The sequence below is a fragment of the Ambystoma mexicanum genome, chromosome 5q, assembly GCF_040938575.1.
Source record: "Ambystoma mexicanum isolate Mex_15411 chromosome 5q, UKY_AmexF1_1, whole genome shotgun sequence".
In the NCBI taxonomy this organism is placed as follows: domain Eukaryota; kingdom Metazoa; phylum Chordata; class Amphibia; order Caudata; family Ambystomatidae; genus Ambystoma; species Ambystoma mexicanum.
In genome coordinates this window covers 678,706,075-678,729,844 of record NC_090933.1, presented here as the reverse complement: position 1 = coordinate 678,729,844, position 23,770 = coordinate 678,706,075, and the positions used below count along the sequence as shown (strand labels likewise).

General features: G+C 48.0%; 1 protein-coding gene across 4 annotated transcripts in view; it reads right to left on the bottom strand.

The window, feature by feature from the left end:
- Nucleotides 1-18,860, bottom strand: part of SGK3 (serum/glucocorticoid regulated kinase family member 3) — a 1,805,260-nt gene extending 1,786,400 nt beyond the window's left edge. For all 4 annotated transcript variants that reach the window (XM_069621138.1, XM_069621137.1, XM_069621136.1 and 1 more), the window contains exon 1: nt 18,710-18,860. The gene's annotated coding sequence lies outside the window, so the exon portion shown is untranslated. The remainder of the gene's footprint in view (nt 1-18,709) is intronic.
- Nucleotides 18,861-23,770: the final 4,910 nt, after the last annotated feature.

The window sequence follows — 23,770 nt, the reverse complement described above, 5'->3', positions numbered from 1 at the left end:
ATGCTTGTCATAAATGTTTTCCATTAGTTGGTTAATGTTTGAAAACTTTACATCAACGCTTTAAGTAAAATGCCCAAATCGTTTTTTAATCATAGTTCAGAAAGGCAAAAATCATTCTCAGCAGTGTTGGCTCATTAGCCAATGCATTTCAGAAAGGATCCCATCTTCACGGCTGAGCTCTTTGTAATCACAACACATACATTGCCAGTATGGTATACATATACAGTCATATCCGTGACATTGATGCAGTATTCAAAGAATTGTGTATATATAACGCAATTTGGTTAATTGTCTGAAAAAAGCACATAAAAGGAGGACAAAAGTACAAAGACATTCACAATTTTAGTGATTAAGCTTATATATATATATATATATATATATATATATATATATATATATATATATAAGAAACGTGCATATATATATGTATGAGTTTGGAAGCAGAATGGTCACAGTATTTTAGCTGGTGCATCTTGGTATCTGTAGACGTAATGGGGGGATCGAGTCTTAGGTAAAACTTGTATGTGGGTTGCAGGTTAGCAAAATGCGTGCTAACAATCAAGTTGTGAGTGGTACTCGCCTAGTAAAGTAAGCGGGCTGCTTGCAAGAGAGGACCTCTCGTGCGAACGCCAGAGGAGGTGTTTGTATGGTCGCCCTGGAAACCGCGGGCGTCATGACGTCACACGCTCGAGGGCGCAGCAACATCATCAGCGCCTCTGTGGTGACAGAGGGGCCAGGAAGGGGGCAGGGCCTGTTGAGAGTGAGATGTGAGAGGGTGAAACATCTAATACATTAGTAGAATGTACTAATTAAACAAATTGTGAGTGATCCCCGAGGACTACACCTGTGAGATAACAGAAATGGGAAGAACATGTATTGCCCGTAGATACAAAGCACAAGAGGCTGAGGTAGCCACCATCAAGGCTGACAGCATACAGCGCAACATTTTACTCTCACAGAATAAATTAACTACAAACACACCTCCATCAGTGTATCTATCCAAATTCTCCATTCAAAGTAACAGGATCAAGGACACCATCAAGAAAAACTGGAGGACGTTGACCTGCAACCTTAAGGTCAAACTTCTCTTCAAAGAATTGCCAGTGTTTGCATATCAGAGGAGTAAGAACTTCAGAGACCAACTTGACTCTACCAGACCTCCCATACAAAACCAGAGCATGACACATCGCCACATTTCCTTGCCTACATTGCACAAACTGTGGATTTGTCACCAAAGGCAGCACGATTAACCACCCACGTACATGAGAGAAAATCAAATTGCGAGATTATGCCGTTTGACACACTTCCAACATAATATATTCCATCAAATGCCCTTGTGGGCTGTACTGCATTGGACAATCTAAGTGACACTCTGCTGCTTTCTTCCTCTTTTAAACACCTGCAACCCTTTAACAGGTTGCAGGTGTGAGCTCTTAATCCTCATTGCCTGACCATAGTGATTGTGACATGCCTGACCCTCATAACAGTCATGTGGCATCCTCCTCGTCCCAGGACTATAATGGCAGAGCATTATAGACCATGGGGGGAAAATGAGGGGAGATGGTTTGCAACAGCCTATAAAGGCAGGGGGAGGGTAAGGTTGGTACTCACCAGAAAAGGGGGGGATACCATGTCTTGTCTGCAGATATCCTCTCCCCAATCACCAAGTACCCTCCACCCTGGTGATCCTCCCTCGCATCCCCCCTCCCCCAGGGTCAGGATCCAAGAGCAATGGGCTTTCCCTGGCCACCTGAGAGGAGGAACCAAGGGGAGTAGGTGGGAGAATACCCTCAGGTTTCTCACAGAGGTCAAAGGAAATATAAACTGTTTTTGGCATTTGGGGGAAATGTTTGGAAATGTACTAATAAGGATAGTGCAGAGAAGAATGGGGGTTTGGGTGGGGGCGAGGTGGGTAATATTAATATAGATTTTGTGTTATGTTATGCTTTTGTTTGTACTGTATTGTAAATTATTAAATATATTAATAAAATAAAACATTTTTAAAAAGGAATGTTGCCATTGCCAGATCAGCTAAAGAAAATGGCATGTGGATGGATGTATGTGGATTTTTTCTGTACTCTCTCAAGAATGGATATTGCCAGCTCCAGGTTATTTGATGCACATCGATTTGCAAAATTCGCCTCATGATTCACATAAACCGTTCCACCTCACTACTCCCTTTAGCCATTCTGGGTTAATCCTCTGATGCTAGCTCATGCAAATTGGCTTGCCACTCCTGACCATTTAAGGGGAGTAGGGTGGAGGAGGTGAGGGGATAGACATTGTCTGTCTTGATCTCCCTTGGGAGCCAGTGCAATGTTATTTTCTCGAGTTTTGTAGTACCTGTTTGACTGCTAAAGACGATACCAATCACACTCCTGCATACTAGGAATGTTCCACAACTACTAACAGTAGGTGACGTCCACATACATCTGCACTGACCATTTCCCATGGGATCATGCAGAGAGGTTAGGACAGAATCAAGAAGCTTGTCCCTGCTTTCTGTGATCTGCCATGGGACACAGACATTTCAGCCTCTCGCAGGATGCAGAGACCTGGGAACCATGTCTTTTTCCTTATTTGAATATCTCCGATACCCTCTCGCTCTGCCCAAACCCTTGAATCCTCAATGCATAGAATGAGCCAGTTGTACAGCCCAACATGTGAGGCTGCAGGGCAACAAACTCCTATAGCATAAAGCAGTATGCATACTTCTGGCGCAGATAGATCTTGTATTATTGTGCGGAGAGCATGGATGGAATTATGTGCTTCTCAGGGCACGTTAGCCTTAATGGATACATGGTTTGAAGGCAGTCACCTCAATGAATGGCAGCTAGAATTTCTTCTAGACAGCGTGATTGGACAAGCTCTCTTCAATACCATCTAAGCCTGCCCTCTTCATTGTTCTCAAATTTACTCTGTTTGGTTGGTTTAGCTCTTGGTGGTCAGTGTAATGCCGTGCTGGTGCTTTCTCCCTTTCAAGCAGGTCACGGAACAAAGCCTTTTTCAGAATCTACCTGGTAAGGTGAAAGACTGAGGCACCCCCACTAGCCGATTAATTGGGCGAAAGGTACAGGGAAGTGTAACCAACACCTCTGAGACTGTAAAAAAAAAAACAACAAATTGAGGATGATTACGGATAACCCCGGTGACAGAACACACACTACTACCCCATTCTGCCCTGTGTTCTTTACCTGATTTATGATTCTAGAATGAGAGCAGACGTAGAGGGGAACAAGGGAGAAACGCCCAGAGTGTGGGTCAAAAACTGGACATAGGGCGCAACCCAGATAAAAACAAGGCACCTTACCATGAGACTCCATACCCTGGGACTGACTACTGTCTCCCAGGGCATGTAAAGTCACCATTGACTGAGGAGAACCATCTCCGGTTCCGGAAGCACCTCAAAACCTTCCTCTTTGCCTCCGCTTTCTCTCCCTCTCTCCCCTGCTAAAATCACTGAACCTGCACTGAATCCGCACTGAATCTGCACTGAATCTGCAACTGGCCACTCACCGATCTCGGTCCTTGGCCCTGACACTCTTCCCTGCACTGCCTACCTGCACTACGGGACTGTCTTTGTATCCTACAGCCCCTTCTCCCGGCACTTACCTTGCACTTGCCACCAGCTGGCCCTATTATTTATCTTGTATTCTACTAACCATGTACTGCACTTCCCCTCTCCCCTTCCCCTTGCACTTGCACTTTTCCCAGTCCCTCTACCCTTGCACTTGCGCAATCTGAATGACACCTGGCCTAGTAGGATCGTTGTCTGTTCTCCCCTTGTTCCCCCCCGCCTCGTCGCGCCTTGAAACACTTGTGTATAGGCGCGTTACAAATGCCATATCATATCAGAAAGGAGACCCATCCTGATCATCACAAGGACAATACTATGGCAAACACACAGTTCCAGAGCAGAATCCAGCCACAGTTCAGGGCCTAGTCATCCAATCAAGTCAATTCAAGAAAACACTGTGGGGTAATCCATACCCAGTTCCAGGAGCAGTCAGTCTGAGAAAGCCGAGAAGAACAGTCCCAATCCTTTGCATCCTTTGTCAAAACCAAATCGCATGACACAAGCAGAGTCCAACAATGAAACCAAGAAGACATAGGAATGCACCACGGAAGGTAAAATCACAGCTGTGAGGTGCAGGACCACAGGCCTACCGCCATTACATGGTCTCCTCTGGACAGCTCTGGCATGATGTACGTGACTTATTCTGCATCACATAGGCCTATGTGACAACACTTTCTTGCCTGTGTGGCTGTGTTGCTGGTGTACAGCCTGCTTGGTGTCAAAGTCTGGTGTTGTTCTTATATTATCACTGTTCAAATTCAGCAAATTTAGTTTTGCTACTTAGTCAAATGCACCAAGACGAGTCTCTATGCTTGCATAATGAGCCCCGCTCAGCCTCCTGATTCTCCCGTTCTCCCAATTACCTGTAGTCTGTTGGATTAACATCACTGGGCCTGTACTGGTGTGCAACCTTCTCCTTCACTCGGTTTCTCTGCTCTCTTTCACTGGAGTCTTCTGCTTGCGGTTCTCTCACTCTCTCTTGACGTCTCGGTATCCCGACAGGAGTCTGTAGCGTTTACCAATTCCTGATATGATATATATATGATATGGCATTTATAGCGCGCCTATACACAAGTGTTTCAAGGCGCGACGAGGCAAGGGACCGGGAACAGAGGGAAGACGGACAACGATCCTACTAGGCCAGGTGTCATTCAGATCGTGCAAGTGCATGGGACGGGGAAGGAGGAGAAGTGCGGGGGGAAAGGGGAGAGGACAGTGCTGTACATGCGATAAGAAAATAAATAAACAATAAGTAAAAGTACGGCCAGCAGGTGGCAAGTGCAAGGGTAAGTGCAGATATCAGGTGTCAAGTGCTGGTAGTGGGACTGTAGGGGTACAGAAAACAGTCCCCAAGTGCGGGAGTTGCCAGGAAGGCAGTGCAGGAGTGCGACTGGCAGGTGAGGGGACCTGGGCCTGTGATCAGAGGGTGGCCAGGTAACCAGTGCAGTTTCAGTGTCAGCTAGGAAGTCAGCAAGGGAGAGGAGGAGAAAAAGCAGAAGCAAAGAGAAAGGTTTTGAGGTTCTTCCGGGACCGAAGATGATTCTCCTCAAGTTTCAGGGGGCAGTGAGGCTGTTCCAGAAGGAGGCCCCAGCCGAAGAAAGAGATCTACCACCAACTCGTTGCTTGGAGAAGCAATTGACCCTTGTTAGGGAGAATTCTCTGTATAGGCTAATTTCCCAAACCTAGCGAGTCCCCCAGCAGCTTTGCTGGATTTTTGGGGTTTATCTTTTTCTCCTGCTAAGAGTGAGACTCTTTTTCTCCCACTCTTAGGCATGATTTGAGAATGTCCTTTGACTTTGTAATGTGTTTTATGGGCTATGGGGTCTTTTACTCCATAGGGCTTCATGTGTTTTTGGTAAGTGTGTTACATAGCACCCTCAGTGCAGTAACACAGGGGTGTCATAGTGACCCCCAAACATAGACTCCATACCCTGGGACTGACTACTGTCTCCCAGGGCATGTAAAGTCACCATTGACTTTACTAGTCTTAAATTGTGAACAGAACCAGTACAAACCATCATATTGTGGAAGTACTGGTAGGGGTAATTCGATTGCCCCTGGGTCTGTTTTTCAAGGGGGCACTGTCCAGTCCCCCCTTGTCGAGTTTCTGGCTGGTGGCAGTGGTTACCATGCAAAATATTCCACCGGAATATTTCCTATGGGATTTTCCCATTCATTTTAAACGCACCACTTTTTTGGTGCAATGTTAAAGATACCGCCGGGTTATTTATTTAATATTTATTCCCCGGTTGGGTCTTTTTGACAGGACTCTGTTTTAAAATGGCGTTTGTGTTCGCCTCTGTAACTCCAACCCAAGTCGAGCCCTTTGTTCCACTTTTGGCGGGCTTCTGCACAGAAGCCTCCAAAAGTGGTGCCATTCTGTCTGGGTCTACAGGATGTGTGGGAGGGGGGAATAGGCACCCTGGACTGAGTTGCCACGGCAACTCAAGTCGCACTCTTGTGTGATTGGCCCAGTGGTGATGTTTGAGTGACAGCTAGGACTGATGAATGGGGATTTTCTGCATAAAAGCAGGGCTTTGGGGACTGGAACTTCAGAAGTCGCCACAGGACCTAAAGAATCCGAAGAGGGAGAAGCTGAGCCGACCTGCAACGACGACACCACCGGTGGAGCCCTGCTGAACCGACTCACCACTTCCCAACGACAGAGAAGATCTTCTTCCAGGAGAGTCTTCTTCCTTTGAGCTGGTGGGGTTAACCAGTTCGCCCTTTTTCCGCCTTCCTGGATCGTCTTGTGGTCGAATCGCCCATGCCAAGCACCCCGGCGGCCGCATAGCCACGCTTCACCACTACCGCAAATAAAAGGGTAGTACCTTTTAACCGGGAAACTGCGCGGCTGGTTTCTTCCCTGGCAGTGCAACGACCTCCAGCTTTCCTCCACGTCGAGATCTTCTCTTCCCCTGAACAAAGCACCGACTTGCACCCGCTGCCAGGAACAACTGCCCCTGCTGGAGCTTTCTCACCATTTCAGGTACTGTGTCCCGCCTGGTCTCCCTTGCAACAGACTGTCCAAGGTGTCCCGTAAAGGAACCATTTCTGATAAGGAACATTGAAGCTCTAACCCTGAAGATGGATCAATGATCCGAAACGCGTTCGTTATTCTAACAACCAGAAGGGGCTTTTTTGGATATATGAGTTATCATAATAGACTGATTATGTGAATGTTTGTAAACACCCAAGTCTGTAGACATACTGTCTGATAATTAGGTATTTTCTGTATGCTTCATACCCAACCAATGGAGTTGGGAGGTTTTGTTGCACTTGTATCATGGATAAAAATCCTTTTGATGACACAAATGACATTCCCAATCTGTGTATATGTTTTACTTAGAATTTGTATTGAATTCTGTGAGGTTACTCGTTTTCTTTATTAACCAGTATATTGATTGATTTGATAAAAAATATTAAGTTCACTTGTCCTCCACCTTGGTGGATAGTAAGGATCCTTATGAGACCCTGCCTTTGACCGTAGTGCGATTTGATCAATACCTGGGGGGAGGGGGCGCATGGAGATGAAGTGTGTCCTTTCAGTGAGGAAGGATTTAAACCAGTTGATAACAGTGCCTCAGGAGTGTAGGGAAGAGGAGGAAGAGAGGGAGAGACGTATGAAGCATAAACCTAGCTGTGAAGCAATGGAGCGGTGTACAAAGGAGATGCAATGAGCGGAGGAGCTGGTATGTGCAAGGGGCGCATAAAAGGGGAGGCTCCTGAGAGGGCCAAGGAGTTGAGTGGAGTGGTTGTCAAAATTTTCTTTGAAGAGTAGGGATAGGAGGATTGGTTTGTCAATGGTGTCGAAAGCTGCAGAGAGGTCGAGGAGGACTAGTAGGGCTGCCAGTTTTGTTGTCAGCGATGTGGAGATCATCAGGATGTGAAGTGTTGCAGTCTCAAAAACAAAGCGAGAAATTAATATAAAACTGTATAAAGTTTTCCCGCTACTTGTGGGAAATTTTGAAACTCTTTTTCCAATTTACACATGAAATGTTCCATGTCCCTATTGGCCTGTGGTCAATGCAGAGTGATACACCTATGCTCAATCCTTAACTTTAATAAGAATTCTTGAAATACTCTCCCCTGAAATAGGGGACCATGTTGGCTCCAAGAGAAACTGATTTCCCATGTGTAGCAAATATCTTTCCTAGTAACAGAATGATGACATAGGCCACTGTGGATACCATGAATACCATCTCAGTTTATTTGGAGTGCAGTGTTCGCTAACAACAACCATGAAGTGTTGACCAACTGGTAGGGTTCCAAAGATCTAAGCTGACCCTTCCTTCAACAGTGCATCTTCAGGGCAGAAATCTGACTGGAATGGGTCAAGCAGGTTGTTGCAATATTGGGGTTGACTTGTAACAAAGTGTGATGGGACTGCAGTGGTTGGCAGAGGCAGAGGGGTTTGGGGGTGGGTCGGAGGGATGTTTTTCAGGAGAGGGATTTTGGACCTGATCTGAGTGTGGGGTGTAATGGTGTGGTGTGAGACAGAAGTTAATATTATTGACCCAGTGTGGGGCCAAAGTGCTGATGCAGTTTGATGTGACCTGGAAGTGGCCAGGTTTGGTTTTGGCAGTGAGGGTGATAATTGTGTATTGGAATCTGTCCGATATGTTTGAGGGGTTTGGAGTGGGTCTGTGGAGGGGAGGGCTTGTCTGATGATGTGTTTTTTTTTTTAAACCTTTATTTAACATGCTTGACTTTACAATACAAAGAACAAGCGATTTCGAGCAACTTAAAAAGTAGACGATTTGACCACGCAGGCCCAGAAACAAATATCATATACAGCAAACTTTACTGAACAAAGGATAAAGGCCAGGCGACCTAGGGACCTCAATCCCGCAGATCAGGGGAGAGGGGGGTAATCAGCACCGCCTTCAGGCAGCAGTGAATGTAGGTAAGAGTGGAAAGAGGGCCAAATGTCAAATATTCTGTTGGACAACAGCTGTAGTGCAGTCCAGCGTTCTTCTGTATCCGAGGCCCAGGTAACTGCACGAAGGCATTGGTCCACAGTGGGGATTGCTGGGCGTAGCCAGAGTAGCAGAATGCAACGGCCTGCCAGCTTCCCGTAGCGGCGGCGGGGAAACGTAGGAAATAGGCAGGTCATAGGGTTTGGTTCAACAGTACAGTCCAACATCAATGATATTGCCTCACATACACCCCCCCAGAAGGTGGCCACTCCAGGGCAGGACCAGAGCATGTGAACCTACCCTGCGTTATCAGTATTGCATCTAGGGCATCTAGGAGAACGTTCCCCAGACATTCTGTGCAGTCTAGCGGGTGTGCAGTGGAAACGGTGCAGGACCTTAAATTGGATAAGGCAGAATCTTGAATTAAGGGACACCCTCAGTACGAGTGCAAATGGATTCCCAAATGTCCTCCATTTTGTCGATCCCCAGATCTCTGCCCCAGGCCTCTGTATGGTAGGACAGGTCTTCTAGGACCCCCCCTCCATTCCAACCCGCTAGCACGTTATGATTCGTCCAACGGCTACCCGATGCGCCTGTGGCCAGGGCTGCCGGATAGACGCAGGACGACCCATATGGATGCACAACTCAACCAAAAGGCTCATTACAGACTCCATTTTTTGAACCTGACTCCGACTCCATTTTGTACATGGTAACACAGGCCTCATGAGCGAAATCAGCCTGCAGGGCTGCAGCTCTCCCCTCGAGATTGTGCGCGCTGGGCCAGTCACTTCTCTCACCCTCCTCCCCTCTGTGGCCCTGCAGCAGGCCTGTTCTCACAGGAGACGAGGCGCGAACAAGTTACAAGACAGACATTGTATCTTTCACCTTCCTCCGTCCATCACTGACCTGTAAATGACTGGGCAAGCATTTGGGTCTAGGAAACACAATCCATCTCCACAAACATGTCCCGTCCCCTTGCAGACCTTACATTTATAGCATATGCTGTGGATAACCCCCCAACCTTGCTCCCCTTTTGAAGTAACAGATTCATACCCCACGCCTGTGTGCCACTCTGTTTCACCCACATTGATTATCCCTCTATAAATACCCCCCTGAGGTTGTGTACTGAGGAAATGATTCTATGAAATGAAACAAGACGATCTTTACCTATTTCACTGTGCATAAAGCTATGGGTTGCATGTCTAGGCCCATGTTGTTGGCTGAATATTATCCTTTGCCAGAAACTCACACTGATGTATGATATATTGATTTACTTATTCAATATGATGCAAGGTATAGGATCCAGATGCTCAATGGTTTTCTAATATTACGTAGGTTCACAAATGTGTAACTAATATACTTTTCTCATATGTATACTATTGTAATTAGAAGCTCTTTCATTATTCAACGTACTTACAACCACAATGATCTAGTTTTACCTCATCCTAATGATTCACACATAACCCTACAAAAGAAACAGGACCGAGCTCAACAGGCCCCAGAGCTCTCCCTCTCCCCTGCCTTGCAGCGCCGCACACTCAGCCCCCACCACCCTCCCTTCTCATGCTGGGCTGATGGCTGAAGGACCTTGTTCTCACTGATGCTCTGATGCTACAAATGTAACCTCTCACCCTTCCGCTGAGCCTGCACCAAGTATCCACCCTCCCCTCAGCCCCCTGACTCATGGTGCCACTCTGAACTTGCCTGGCAACCCCAGACTCTGGTTAAAGAAATATGGGCAATAAGCCCCTCACCCCAGTGCCTTTTGAAGTAAGATTGCATGCCCCTCACCAGCATACCACCCTAGCTCACCCAAGGCCCCTGATCCCATGTGTGGCAATATATTCTCTTCACGATGAACAATAAATAATTGTCTTCTGATTTCTAAAGGAATGCTTGATGAATGTGACAACATAATCTCATTAATAAGTTTGCCACCTGGACCCATGTATTCTCACTTTTATCGTTCAGGTCATATGTTTAGTAATATATCTCCCATGTGTTAAATTCAGATGATGGTCAAGGTATGTGTGGCCAAAAGGGCAACTGCTATGTAGAATAAATTGTAACAGCTCGGACATCATCTGACCCTGCGCTCCACCCGTAAGAGCCCAGCTGACCCGTGCACCCCGCACTGGCACCACGTGGACCTCCGCCAATCCTGGAGCACTGGACTTAAAGATTATATAGTGTCTAGTCTTCGCCATCCGATCCCCACGATTTATGTGCCCCCTATAGTTTACCTCATTGATGATGTGATTTTGTAATAAATATTAATGTTTTTCCACTGTCTGGCAGAGCGCTCTCTGAGTTTGCAGAGTTCTCTGCTTGCCCTATTTTATTTTGGATAAACTTTACCTTTATCTTCACCCGCACTTGGTCCCGGTCTCATTCCCTCCTGGGTTGTGTCCATTACTGACTCTCATTGGGGAGTTATCATTGCATTTTTGGGGGACGCTCACTTTCACCTCGCTAAGCCTGTCGAGTGGTCAACATGCCCGCTCCTGCAAGAGTCTGTATAGCCTGGACACCCCTCGTGAGCCGAATCAGCCCCCATAACTAGCACCAGTAGTGGATCATCAGGAGGGATTGAGGGGAATTCCTGCCAGTTGCACTTAAGCCTCCGACACAGGCCAGCATATTGTAGCCATCTGGAGTAGTGCGCCTTCACAGATTCGGGCAGATCGTGCCACTCAATGAAGTACCCTTCTGCGCAAACTTCCTGCAGGAGGCCAAATCCAGCTGTAGACCAGCTGTCTGCGGTCGCCTTATACACCATGGGTGAGGGGGCACCAGGCAGACAGCTCCAGAGTGGGAAGTCACCATGACATGGGTGGGGGACACCCACCCGTTTCCAAATTCTGTCCCACGCGAATATCGTGACCCCCGTGGGATCAGTAGCTTCTAGGTATCGGATCACAGGGGGGAGGATCAGGGACTGGATGTCTCGGTGCTCTGCTGCCTGACGCTCTAGTTTTGTGTGAGGATGAGAGCTGAGAGGGTCAAACCAGAGAGCAGCGAACTGAGCCTCGGCAGCCATCCATTACATCTCAAAGTTTGGGGCGGCCAGTCCTCCCTAGGCGTATGGCCTTGCCAGCATGTCCCACTTCAATCGGACCGAGCCAGAATGCCAGACAAAGCCATTAATCGCTGTAGTGAGACGTATGAAGAATTCAGTCCCCGGCCAGAGCGGGACATTAAGGAACCTGTATAGGATCTGTGGGAGCACAACCATTTTGAGGAGTGTGACACATCCCGCCGCTGTGATGAGCAATTTAGACCAGCCCATCAGCTTCTGCTTGAGTGACTACAGATAGCCCCCATAGTTGTGGTCATATAGCGACCACCCCAGATATTTTATCTTCAGTGGAGACCAAACAGACCCAAGGAGGCCACGCGGTACAACAGTGGCATCTGTCAGGGGAACAGCTCTGATTTGGAGCAATTAACCCTAAATCCGGACACACTGCCAAAAAGAACATCCTGTATAATTGATGCAAGGTTCACCTCTGGAGAGCAGTGCATCATCAGCGTAGAGTGAGATGATCTCTGGAGCACCCATGAGTCTCACACTCCTGTGGGCGTTTCTGGCGAATCCTGTAGGCCAGGGGTTCAATAGCCACTGCGAATATCAAAGGCGAAAAGGGACAGCTTGCCTGGCCACCCTAGCGATGTCAAATTGGGCGGACTGGAGGCCGCTGGTGCAGACCCTGGCTACCGGGGAGGTGTACCGCAGCTTTACCCAAGACAGAAAGTGGGGGCCGAAGTTGCTTTTCTCCATTACGGCCCACAGAAACCACCACAAGATGAAGTCAAAGGCTATTTGCATGTCCAATGTTGCATCCATCACCTGAGCCCCGGGATCTATCCTGGCCAGGATATTGAAAATGCGTGGAAGATTAAGAGACCCGTGGATCATCCTGGTATAAACCCAGCTTGATCCGGGTGGACAATAAAAGGCATGTACGGGGCCAGCCAGAGGGCCAGTACCTTGGCAAAAATTTTGATATCACTGTTTATCAGCGACATGGGCCAGTAAGAGCTGCATTGAGTGGGCGGTTTGTCAGGCTTCAGAAGCACGGACAGGGCTGCCTCTCAGAGTGAGGGAGGTAGCCTCGCAGCTACACATGCCTCTTCCCAGAAGCGCATAAGCAAGGCGCCAAAGGCCCCTTGAAGCCCCCCTTCCCTGCCGAGAGGGATTCAATGGCACTCAGTATCTCCTCAGTAGTCATAGGGCGGCCTAATGACTCTCTGGCCTAAGCTTCCCCCTACATTGCAGCCAAGACCTGGAACGCTCTTCCTGCAGACATTAGAGCGGAACACTCGCTCCCGATTTATCGTAGGAAACTGAAGACCTCCTTCCTTGCCCAATAATCTGTGACCCCCACCATGTCATGTAAATACTCTGCTTTGCAATTTGTACAAATATATTGCCTTTGTAAATAATGTATTCCTTGTTATTATTGTATTATTGCAACTAAGATATGCCTGTAACAAGCGCCACGATGCCCCCGGGCTGATGTGCGCTCTACAAATTTGAATAAATAAATCCAATAGCACTGAGATTGGAAGCTCATCCAGGAACGAGTCAACATCCGACCGGGGGCCTGCACCGTTATTTGCATATAGTGATTCAAAAAAGGCTTGAAACTCCCTGTTAATCTCATGTGCAGTGTGAGCCGGGGTTCCGCCCGCCCTCTTAATCAAGGGGATGTGGCACGTGCTGCCCTCCTGCCGCACCAGTCAGGCCAGAAGTCTGCCGGATCGTTCTCCCTCTCCATATCGTCCGGCCGATTGAGGATCATCAAGGAACTTACGCTCCCAATACGCATGGCCCCTGAAAGTGTCCAAGTGTAGCAGTGGAGGGGGATGAGAAGTACCGCGCCTCATGTTGCGCAAGTAGGTGCTCACTCTCCCGGAAGGACCGACGGATCGCTCCGAGGATCCCCGACTCTTTTGCAAGGGCAACCCCACGGATATATACTTTAAAGGCTTCCTATAGGGTGGCCCGGGAGTCTACCAAAAAAAAAACTCATTGATGCTCGCTCCGAGCTCGGACTCGAAGACCAGGTCCAGCAATGCGTTTGGTTTAAGTCTCCATGTACGTGCCTCCCCACCTTTGGCAACCCAATTCAGTGACACCGTGACCGGAGAGTTGTAGGAGAAGGTCCAGGGCAGGATCGACATCCGGCCTATCCGGCCCATGAGAGAATACGACAGTAGCCACCTGTCGATCCATGAATGGGAATCGTGTACAGTAGAATAGAAGGAGAACTCACGGGACAGAGGGTTAAGTAATCTCCAAGCGTCACCCACGCCCAGCGAGGCTTGCGCCTCTAGAATAGTTTTAGCCGCCCTAGTCAACTGACAGGACCTGGTGCCGGACCTATCTAGGTCAACGTCAACTATGGTGTTAAAGTCCCCGCCCCAGTATGGGAACCAGGAGGAAATGGGCCAGTAAAGAGACGAGTTGAGAGTAAAAATCTGGATCGTCCATATTTGGGCCATATATATATATATATATTCAGAAGGACCACCTCTCTGTCCAACAATAAACCGTGTATTAGGACATAGCGCCCCAGGGGATCCATATGTGTTTCTATGTGAGGGAATCTAAAGGATTTATGCACTAGGGTCATCAAACCTCGGCTCTGTATTGAGTAGATGGTGTAGTAGCGCTGCGTGCCCCATAACTTGGCAAATCTGTCGCAGCTGCCTGCCAGTGCATGCGTCTCTTGTAAAATAAATAAATAAATAAATAAATAAATAAAAGGACCTGGGCGCTGTGTCCAAGATGCGCAAACTGCAGCATAGAGCTGCAGTTTGCGCATCTTGATAGGGTTGCCTAGCCCTCTGATATTCCAACTCATGAATAGCAGTCCCTCATCCGCCATTAAGACTGTAGACATATGTCAGCTGTGATCTGGACCAAGCATGACCGAGTTGATTCATGGTATGACCAAAGCAGAGATAAACTTTGTCTTGTCTCCACAATCGCAAGCCAAGCAGACTTTTAAACTTTTGGCCCTTCCCTCCCTTAACCCCAACCACCTCCCAATTAGAGGAGTGAAACCCCAACCAAACTCCATACAACAACAGCAACAATTGCAACTCTGGATGGGGGGGTGCACGCTAACCAAGATCGGCTTCAGCACAGACGCAAGACATAGAAAAGCAAAATTTGATGCACATATCAGGAGTATCAAAATAGCACTGTAGGTAGCATGTGTGTAATCGGTGAGGACCTCCTTCGATCTGTCGGTCAAGGCCCAATTTAAGGAGGATCAAGAGGGGTCCACATGGCGCGAAGTGGACTAGCAGCTAGCCAGGGAAATGTTTGTCGAGGAACCTGCCGGCCTCCTCCAGGATGGTGAAAAAGAAGACCTTGTCAGCATATTTGACTCTTAGCTTCACTGGATATAACATGGAGTATTTTTACTCCTAGCTCCCGAAGTCTTTTCTTGGCGGCCAGAAAGGTCTTGCGCTCCAGTTGGATGGCAACAGAGAAATCCGGATACAGGGTGATCCTAGCAGAGCCAAGCAACAGCTCGCCCTTGGCTCTGGCGGCACGCAACAGTGCATCTCTATCAAGATAGTTCAAGACTCTGGCTATAATAGGCCGGGGCGGTGCTCCGAGTCTGGGTTTCACAGCTAGGGATCGAGAGACCCGTTCGATTGCGAACTGTGGTGAAAGCTTGGGGCTGTCTAGTAGAGAAAGAAGTATGCGTTCCACATAATCCTCCATGAAGCCATCAACTTTGTGCTCCGGCACTCCAATTATGCGCAGGTTATTGCACCTCGACCTAGACTCAAAATCTTCGTTCTTTATACTAATCGCCTGGACCTGTCTGGACGTCCATCCGGCCTTTAATAGAGCGGACTGTCCCGCTCATTCTGTCCAGTTTCGTGTGCAGGGCTGTGAACCCCTCCCGCATATACTCCATAATCCACTGGAGTTCAGTGGGTTTTCTTAGCACTGCAGGGAGGACATCAACCTCTGGAAGCGCACCGGCAGGCTTCGATGTCGACTTAGTGAACATGTTAATTAAACTCTGTTTTCGGCCCGCCCCCTTGGTCATGGCCGAACAATGTGTGTATGAAGCTGTACGGAGATGTTTCAGCAAGGGGTTGGTGCCAGTAAGGAGGATGAATGAGGCGGACAAGACTGACCCTTTAAATATAGAGCGAGGTCTACACCAGTTAGACAACACAGTCAGTTAGGCTCAGGGTCCTAGCCGCGCAGGAGGAGCAGTGGGGACCATGTTGGGGATTTCGCCGCAAGGAGGTCTCCCAACAATATGGATCCATAGGCCGCTCTACAAAGATGGCAAGGAAGTAGTAAACGAAACGGGTTGCAGCGACGCCCAACAGGCCCAGATCAGAGAAGCAGCGAGTACCGAGGGACTGCAAGGCACCTGGTGGTGAAGGTAGCAAGGCAGGTAAGGATCACCATAAGCGGGAGGCAGAAGAGAGTGGTGCGTAACCTCTGACCGGGTGTGATTAGGTAATGTGCCGTCAGTTCATTCATTCATGCGGTGAGGCGTTGCCCACTCGTGGTGTCCACAGGACCGGGGACCACAGGGACCAGCAGCAGGAGAGGAGAGGCAGGCCACCCCCAAGCACAGGTTACGGCCTCAAGTGGTGCAGGTATGTCACCAAGGCAAGAGGCTAGCCCAAAAGAGGCCGCCAGATCCCAAGCAGAGGAGGGATTCAAAAATGGATAAAAGGAGGGGCACGAGGGTGAGCCAGGGCAGCTAAGCAGGGAGAGAAGAGCCACCTGCACGCGTGCCACTCACCGCAGAGACAATGTAGTTGTGGTCTTGTTTTCAGACGCAACCTGGTTCGACAACAAGCCAGGGCCAGTGGCGTCGCCAGGAATCAAATTTAGGAGGGGCACAGAGGGGGCCAAATTCAAAAGTAGGGGGGACACAGACAAATGTAGGGGGAGAACATGGTCACTGCTTGTGTTAGGTGGGGGGGTACAAGTGGGGGCACAGGGTTTCACAGGGGGGCCCCAGCCTCCCCAGTCCCCTCCTAGCGACGCCACTGGCCAGGGGGCTCAGGAGCCTTCCGTGGGTCGGGTCCCTCTAAATGCAGGTCATGGCTCCATCCACCAGGATATCGTAGAGCTGAAGGGTCTGCAGGCAGGAGCCCCAGGGCGAGGAGCGGGCACAGCGCATGGAGTGCCAGAAGCAGACCACCTGAGCCCAGCCTGGAGTGGCCAGGCCTGGTAGTGAGCGGCCCGGGCTCTCACACCACACAGCTGCAGCCCGAGAGCACAGGCACTGGCAGTGGAGCAACGGCCGCCCTGTGGAGTCGGGCAGATCGACAGAAGTACCGGGACCGCAGCAGAAATAATAAAGGTGGGTCTGCAGCAAGAGCAAGCGGGTGGGCACTGCTTGGATGTGTGGGGAGGAGCAGCTCGAAGTCGGGCCCGAGAGACTGCGCTCTCCAGCATCTCGCCGGCCCTCCAGTGGCGGGTGTTCGACAGAGCAGTGCTGTCCCCGAGATCAGTCTGGGACCAAAATGCAGCGCCCCAGAACTGAGGTCAGGGGCCCATGCGGCCTGGGGCTCTTATGTTAAACAAAATGTTCGGAGCAGCAGTCGTTCACTCCGTAGCATAGGCAGGGCCTGGCGCGGCTGTGTACAGTTGCCCGCGGCGTCCAGCAGACAGGGCGGGATGGGCGCCAGAGAAGCGTGGGCTGGATCACGGCAGGGAGACTCCTCAGAAAATTAAATTCAGTCCGTAGGGAGTGGAGTCTACCCGCAGCACCAGTTTTAAGGATCAATAGTGCAGAAAGTCCACAGGTATTCGCCGTGTGAAGCCGTCAGGCATACGGAGCAGGAAACTCACGCGCAACAGGGCCTCTGACTGACAATGTGTATTTTAGAGCTGCATACTGGAGGTGGATATGGGCATATTAAGGATGGGTGGGGATTTAGAGAGAGACTTAATGCTGTTGAAATATTTATGTGTGTCATTGGGGCGGTTTAAAAGGGGCGGTTTAAAACTCTTGGAGGAAGTGGGTGGCTAGGCATTGCAATTGCCCATCCTTCCAGGACCCAGTCAATGTGTGGGTAAGTTAAAATGCTCTACATAATCTACAAATGCATCCTTGAGAAAGCCTCTTCCCCTCCTATGCCCACTTGCCCAATTACCTCAGCGACAAAACACCCTAGGGGGAAAAAGAAGTATCCAAAGTCTACTACGCATTAACTGAAATGCAATGCCACTCAAAAGTTGGGCGATGATTCACATCCAAGGACAACACCTGAGCAACATGCTCCATGTAAACATTAAAACGGAGATTATACCCACTACTTTCAGAAACGTGCTCAAGCAAATTTGTTCCATAAAGTTAATCAAGACATCACTACAATATCATTATTCATTCGTAGTAGAGCAAAAATATAGTCTCAGCAAAATTAAGTGCATAGAAATGACGTGCTGCATATGTAAACGTGACAGGAATAAATGCGGCATTTGGAATTTAAGTTTGAATCAAGTCCCTGCTTGGCACAAAAAGGCACAATTTAAGGACTGCCTTTTCAGTGCAATTTCAGCTTATCATAAACCTTAACACGATTAGGTATTGGAACATTAAATATAAATAGCCTGGGAAAATAACAGGCAGGTGGAATGAGAACAATCGAAAGAAAAAACAGAGTAACAGTTAGCCATTACAGATTGAGGTTCGGTTTGTGTACACTAGACACTGCTATGTAGCCATGTGGTTGCCACTCAGTTGCACATTTCGTTTTTAGAACAAAATACATGTTTTTAAATGAACGGCTTAACTTGATGCTAAAATAAGGGAGTAGATTGCCCTTCCGGTATGGCGCCCACTGATTCTGCAGACTTTACAGAACTAAAACTCCCTCTCCCTCTAACTGAAACCACTAGTAGAGCATATACTAAAAACATGTCCATTCGTTAATAAAAGCAGCTTCTTGCACAGTTGGCGGTGAAAACGCACACATTTCCTTTCAGTGTGATACCACACTTGCATGTGAAGTAAAAAGGAGTCTAGTGCAGGCGTCTCTGAGCAAGTTTTGAGAATACCCCCGCCCAACACCTTACCATTGGCAACAATACAGTGAAAACAGGACACGCGTGACCATCGTCAGTCAACAACACAGCGGATTTCGCGAGTAAACAAGACCAACAAGCACGACTGAATAGCCAGCAACGACAAGCACGTCTATTACTTACCAGACAGGACTCGGGGATGTGAGTTCCGCCGCACGCCTCTAATGCCTCGGTGTTAACAGTTCTGCCTACGCTCTTCCTGGTTCCCGGGCAGCCAGCAGCAGTGCCTCTGCCCGGAGTGCTTCCTGATGCTTCAGCCGCAGAGGCAGCGGCCGACTCCTCCCAGCAGCAGTGGTAGGCGCCGGGCGTGACATGTGACACGTGTCAAAACAACATGCCAAGGCTCCAGGGCATGGTTCATTGCAAATGTATTTTACGCTGACAGGGTATTACATTTGATTTTTAATAAAAAGACAAGCAGCAGTACTGCTGTGTATTAAAGAAGAGTGTACCATTTAATTAAGACCTGCGATTGTTCCTCTTTGCCAGTGAGAACAGAACAACACCGCCGTATAAGTAGGGTTACAATTGTACTATTTACAGACATTGATTTGACCATAGTAGTAATTCCTACGCACCAATACGTCGTAATAGCATCTGCACCAGCAATCATATTACCCAATAATGAGTACGCGAGACTGAACAAAATACGTCTTTTGGGGGGATGTATGGGGGTAAACATTTAGCATTTTTCAGAACACTTGTATGTTAAAAACTGGGTACAAATCTATACAATTTACAGTCCGTTATGTAGGGTAATTCATGAACAAATGCAACAGAAACAAGGTCATCAACAGTACACAGCAGCATTTTACAGCAAGCGTTTCATAATGCCCACGATATATGTTACCACTGCAATATCCATGCCCACAATATAAACTAGCATTGACCCTGCAAAACACTTTTATGATGCCCATGTCCACACTATATGTCAATATTGTGCCACTCTAAGAGATTAGAAGAGGGCCATGATTTTTAAATGGTTATTGCTTTCAGTGAGCAAAGCAACACATGACGTTGTGGTGTGCAATATATCAATGGTCAGCATTATTGTAGATGGAGCAACACTATACTCAGTTCAACGATAGTGAGGTTTTTTCAAGAGTACACTTAGTACAAAATCACTCTTAAGGCCTGCACAATTTAAAAACATTTAGCAAATGGCAAATATGACAGGTTAATTGAGTTTCTCAGGATCACACACTTCAACAGGTGAAAATGGGACTTGATCTAAGTATGTAATTTCTGCGCTTAACCAAACTGTTTTCCAGTTCTTCTCATATAGTAGGGTGAGGGTGCAAGTATTTGTGAATGTTTGACTTTCATGAACTAAAATAAAACCCTGTTGAGTAGACCTGACTTGTAAAGTACACAAGTCACAGAATAAACCAACATTTCTTTTTTTTTCAACATGGATATTTTATTTATTGTCAAAGAAAAGAAACAACAGTTAGACAATTGGCATCAGTATTAGCAAAAGCATAAATTATAGCACAGTTCATTCTTTGCGGCATCTGGCAGTAGAACCGGAGGACCAGTGGTGGAAAACTCTGCCTGGAAATAGTGCTTCAACTTGTGATTCAATCCAGCCAGCAGGTTGTTGGAGTTTTTTGCATAAGACCCGGGTAGCCTTCTGCGTAGGCCATGAATGGAGCCCATGTGTTTCGGAAGGGGTTTAGATTGCCCATGCGAAGTGCTGTAATTTTTTCCGCTGTGACAATGTCCCAGCACTAAGCCCACCATAGCGGGATAGAGGGTCCTTCGGGGTGCTTCCAAAGTCAAGCGGGGGCAATCTTGGCTGATGTTAACAATTGTGTGCACAAGCGGGCCATATTCCCCGATAGTGGCATGTCCCCGTCCCCAGTGTCCCCCATCAGAATGATTCCGGGGTCCCATGGAATGGAGAGGCCCGTGATTGTCTGGATGTGATTCACCACTCCTTTCCAATAGTGTGCTGCTTTCGGGCAATCCCATAGAAGATGGAATAGCGATCCCTCTTGGGGCCAGCCTCTCCAGCAGTTTGGTGAGGGGCTGGCGCCATATTTGAACAGTTGGGTTCGCGTGATATAATACCTGTAGCATACTTTATATCCTCCTTCCCTATTGGTAACACACTGGGTGCTTTTTTGAAGCCTTGACCATATTCTGCTCCATGCCTCTGGCTCCAAGGGGCGCCCCAGGTCTCTCTCCCAATACGCCATATATCTTTCACCAACATTCTTTAAAGAAAAAATGTTATAGAGAATGTTATACCCAAAAGTGAATGATTTTAGCTTAATTTACACCATTATCAAGGGGAGAATACAAATACCAGAGTAATGATTGATGCTTGTCATATAAAATCTCAGCTGTGCTTTTCCATTGCATTGTATTTTTACGCTTTAAATACACCCAACACACAGATTTGTGGATTTTAATTCATGATGTGTGCAAGAACATTTGAAATTGTACAATTAAGCAAACCGATTTTGTGACAAATAAACAGACCTGCAAAAGAAACTTGCCACAGGCTGTGATATCCTCAGGCTACCCTCGGCCTCCTCCTCTACTTCCCTCATCTCTGACTGTCTGTACTTTTCCTCTACCTGTGGTGACCTCCAGGGGTCTAACCTCTCTCCCTGGCTGTTCAACCAATACCTGGCACTCCTTGCCCACCGCATTGCCGCTCTCTGCCCCAACTTTCAGTGCTATGCGGATGACACCCAGCTCATCCTCAGGCTACCCTCGGCCTCCTCCTCTACTTCCCTCATCTCTGACTGTCTGCCTGCTATCCAGGAGTGGTGTGCCGCCAATGACCTCTGCCTTAATGCCAGTAAGACTGAGATTCTCCTCTTTGGAACTCCTGCTCCCTCCTTTCCTGTAGCTCTCTGACCAGCCTATATTGGCCCTCTTCCTGCTCCCACCTGCAAGGCTAAAAACGTAGGGGTCATCTTCGACTCCACACTCTCCTTCTCGCCTCACATCTCTGATGTCTCTAAGAAGTCCTCTCCTTCCCCCAGAAGCTCACTATCTCCAGAGCTCTGGTTCTCTCTAGGCTGGACTATTGCAACAGCCTCTTTCTATATCTGCCTGCTTCTACTCTCCGCCTGTCAGGAAACAAGGGAGGTCGATTCCGTCTCCGTATTGTCAGAGACAGTATTGACGTTCCAGGGTACGAAGTACACACACGCGCTCACAGACGCCAACACATAAAACCCCTTTTAGGGATAAAGAAACATCTTGCAGACCCCGGCCAATACGAAAGTACACCTCTTTCTCTTTCCGGTGGCGGTTGCCATGGAAATTGAGTGCGAGACTCCGATGCATCCGACGTCAGACGCACGTTACGATCATATGACCGTAACTTCATAAAACTCCTCCTCTCCCGACACTCATTGCTTCTGATTAGTTGCGAACTATGTTTTGTTCTTGCTGTCAAGTTGCCTACTTTGTGATTATTGCCGGTGTGAAAGTCTAGTAAGAGACTTATTCCTTGCCATCTCCGTACCCACCATTTCCCCTTCCTCTTCTGTGCCTTGTTCCCACTACCTGTGGGTCTATTCACGATTTCAATGCTGTTTGCTTCCTGCACGTTGCCGACCCGGACTGCTTAACGGATTGCCTTCGCCTCTCGATTTCAACGCTGTTTGCTTCCTGCACGTTGCCGACCCGGACTGCTTAACGGATTGCCTTCGCCTCCTGATTTCAATGCTGTTTGCGTCTTGCACGTTGCCGACCCGGACTGCTTAACGGTTTGCCTTTTGCCTCCCGATTGTCCTTCTCTCGTACTTTGATCCGGAAACTTCCAGACCACTAAACCACCACGGACCCATATCAACGCAAGTGCTCTCCTGCATAAGACTGTGGGTACCCCTCCTCGCCTTTCTTCGGTATGGACTAGAGACTGCCATTTGTACCCTGGGAAGAAAGGGGGAAGCGTCCTCGTTTCGTCGTGTGTACTTGTGGGACTTCCTCTCCCTAGGCGTTTGCGTGCTGTCGGGAATAGTCCCAGGCCTGTTGTACCTTACAGTCTTATTTTGGAGCACTTGTCCTGCCTCTATTTGGTCTCCTGAACCACCTATGGTAAGAAGTGTCTGTCCTGTTTTGCTTTTCCTTCATGCTTTGGTCACTTGTGAGTATTTAGAAGTTTTTCCATTGTGTTTCCTCTTGTGCTTAGAATCAGAGTTCCAGGGCTCCCATTCTGGGATACTGTTTTCAAGCTTCTTCCCTTGGGGTCTTTGAGTATCTACATTAATGTATTAGACTTATTTAGTTGTTACATTTTTGCTTAGGAAAGAAGTAAGATTCTTGTGAACCAATCTTTTCCTTTCCGGTTTAGGGAGTCTTCTGCCACGCGTTTGGGTCCATTCTTCCAAACAATCGATCCCTGGTGTTGGTTTCATTGTAATCACACACAGGGTTATATTGTAGGGTAGAATTCATCGGCTACACTACGAGGGCAAGCCCGCACAGGCGATCCTGACAAAATCAGAAGCCTTATAATGGACCCAAACGACACCCTGGCCCAAATCATGCATATGGTTACTGAGTTACGTGCAGATATGACAGCTGCTCATACCGCCACTCAACAACGTATTAATGAAATACAAGCCGGCATGATACCAGCTAAACCTCCTGCTCCAAATCCAACGGCACCCTCTGGTGCAGGAGGGGCATTGGCAGGACAGGAAACGGGACCCGTCTTTATGACAGCTCATTTCCCATTAGCTCAACCTGAACGGATCTGCGGCGATCGCCGTACTTATCGCACCTTCCTAAATCAATGTCGCTTGCATTTTCTATGCAGACCATCTTCAGTCCCTGACTCTAAAACAAAGGCGGCATTCTTATTGTCTCATCTTGGTGGCACAGCCGCCTCCTGGGCCAATCCTTTACTTGAACAAGGTAGCCCCTTATTATTTGATTGTGATGCTCTGATTTCAGCTATGAGTCGGGTCTTTGATACTCGTTATAAAACCCAAGCCACAGATCTAGAATTGTTAACTTTACATCAGGGTGAATCATCTTTGTTGGCCTATTTAGCTAGATTTAACCAGTTAGTCGCAGAGGCCGGCTGGCCGGAAGATAAAAAAACCTCTATGTTTTGTCATGGATTGTCAGATTCGCTTAAAGATACTTTGTCCACGGTCCCGATTGTACCCACCACGTTTCCCAAACTCTTAGATATGGTCCTCCAAATAGACT